The following is a 2,939-nucleotide window of genomic DNA, read 5'->3' on the forward strand; positions in this document are numbered from 1 at the left end:
AGCTTGACTTACCCTGGCAGTCTAGACCACTTCACCATGATACACATCAGAATTGATGAGTTTTTCCAAATCTTCACCAGAACACCCTTGTTGGTAGATATAGGAATTCTGATCCAAAAAGCTATTTAAGTTATTAAATTGTATTAATATGGGCCTCAGAAACAGATGTGCCCATTTGGCACCACAATGTATGTAAGTTCCTGTTTCTTCCATTCCACCAACCAGCTTTTGTCTATTTCAAGAGATTTTGTTTTGATTTGCTAGTAGGTTTTGTCTTTATTTCTCATTTGCTCATCTTATTTTCCCCAGACTTTTCCCACCGCAAGTGTCATCTCAGATGATCCTTAAACTTACACATTCTGAAGCTATCACAAAGTGTTATCAGATATAGCAAATAAAATAAAAGATGCTCAGGTGAGTTTGAATTTAAAAAAGAAACATAAAATTTTATTGCATGCCAAATAATTATAAAATTACTTGTTTACCTGAAATCCATTTCTTTTTTCCCGCATTTTATTGGCACATTATAGATATACGTATTGTTGAGATTTGTTGTTACATATTTGTAGATGCACACAGTATAACAATATAATTTAGCCAATATCACTTCCCAACACTTTCTCCCTGCCTCCAATACCTTGGTCTCTTTCCTCTACTGATTCCACTTTGGGTTTTAGAAGATCCACCCCACCTTTGTTTTCCTTTATCCTCTATAGGTTCCACATACGAGAGAACAGATATGACCCTTAACCTTGAGTTTGACTTATTTTACTTAACATGATGGTCTCTAGTAACATTCATCCTGCAAATGCCATAATTTCATTTTCTTTGTGGCTAAATAAAACTCCTATGGTGTGTATATACCACATTTTCTTTATCCATTCATCCACTGATGGGCACCTAGGCTGGTTTCCTAATTTGGCTATTGTGAATTGTGCTGCTGTATACATGAGTATGCATGTATCACTGTAGTACGATTCCTTTAATACTTCAAGGTAAATACTGAGAAGTGGTATAGCTGGGTCATATGGTGGTTCCATGCCTAGTCTTTTGAGGAGCATCCATACTAATTTCCATAGCAGTTGTACTAATTCACAGTCCCACCAACATTGTAAAAGAGTTCCTTTTTCTCCACATTCTCTCCAGCATTTATTAATATTTGTATTCTTGATGACTGCCATTCTGACTGGTATGAGATGGAATCTCATTGTAGTTATTTTCCCAATTGCTAATGATGTTAAATATTTTTTTTCATTTATTTGTTGGCTATTTGTATTTATTCTTTTGAGAAGTGTCTGTTTAGTTCATTTGCCCATTTATTGATTGGGTTATTTGATTTTTTTGTTGTAAAGTTTTTTGAGCTTTTTATTATATTAATCCTCTGACAGAAGAGTAGCTAGCAAAGTTTTTCTCCCATTTTGTGGGTTATCTACACATTCTTAATTATATCATTTGTCATGCAGAAGCTTTTTAATTTCATGCTGTCCCATTCATTAATTCTTGGCTATAGGGGTCCTATTGAGAAAGTTATTGCGGGTGCCTAAAAGCTGGAGTGTTGACCCTACATTTTCTTCTAGGAGTTGCATAGTTTCTGGTCTAGTACCGAGGTCTCTAATCCATTTTGAATTGATTTGTGTGCAGGTTGAGAGATGAGGGTCTAATTTCATTCTTTTACATGGTGTTCCAGCACCATTTGTTAAAAAGGCTGTCTTTTCTCCAATGTATGTTTTTGGCACATTTGTCAAGGATCAGATAACTGTATCTGTGTGTGTTTGTCCGTGTCTTCTATTCTGTACCATTGTTCTATGTGTCTGTTTTTATGCTAATACCATTCAGTTTTTGGTACTATAGCTCTGTAGTATAATTTCAAGTCAGGTATATGATGCCTTCAACATGGCCTTTTTGGCTTAAAATTGTTTTGGATATTCTGGGACTTTACTTGTTCCAAATGAATTTTAGAACTATTTTTCTAGTTATGTAGAGAATGTTGTAATTCATTTCTAATAGGTATTATATTTTATCTGGCAGTTCTACACCTTAGAAAATATACAGGGTAAAACAAAGTGCTGCAGTCAAGTCCAGGCTGCACTCCCAGGAAATGCCAGTACCACTCATCATCCATAGAATTGAGCTCTTTTATGTGTTCCAGATGAGTGGAACCTCCAGATTACAGAAGTGACAGCACCATGTATAGAGGCAGCCTTAAATGACAGATACTACATACAGAAAATAAATGACCAGTGATCCCTGTTGAGTACATAATCCAGAAAGATAATAAATAGCTATTGTTGGGGGGAGGTTAAGCAAAACTTGAAATAAAAAAAAATCTGTGGTGTAGGTGTATTCCTCCTCTTTTTTGTGGTCTGTTCTCATTGAATAATATAGGGGTTCTTTTATCTTTTAGGCCTTGGTAAGACTTCGTTATAATTTTGACTATAATCTTCAGATCTTTTTATATATGTATATCAGATTCTGAATATTTCCAAAATTCCTTCTTGAAGGGATTTCCAAAGGAATTTTCTTGATAAATGATTTTCACACTACTCCTAGAACTTGGAAGCTAAATCCAACACATCTCCATAAAGATGAGCATCTACTGCAATCATGAAAGTTGAGGAATTGAGATTCTGACACTACACACTCCACGAACTACATGGAAAGCAATATACTTACAAGGTTGCTAGGAGAATATACAGTTAGAATAAGGGGTATCTATTCATTTTGAGAATTGTCTTTCAAAGAAGGTGTCCTGAGACACTAACTCCTGATACAGGGGTTGCCTTGTAAGGAAGTTATTATCTTCAGGATTCCTTGAGCACAAGTAGACAGGACTCTTTCATACAATCCATAGGATGTGTATTGCAGTACTTGACTTTTCTGATTGTCCCAACATAGCACTATTGGGTACATAAATCTGTTCATTTTTTGAGTTCATTAAG

This window comes from Ictidomys tridecemlineatus, chromosome X (assembly GCF_052094955.1).
Source record: "Ictidomys tridecemlineatus isolate mIctTri1 chromosome X, mIctTri1.hap1, whole genome shotgun sequence".
NCBI classification, from domain to species: Eukaryota; Metazoa; Chordata; class Mammalia; order Rodentia; family Sciuridae; genus Ictidomys; species Ictidomys tridecemlineatus.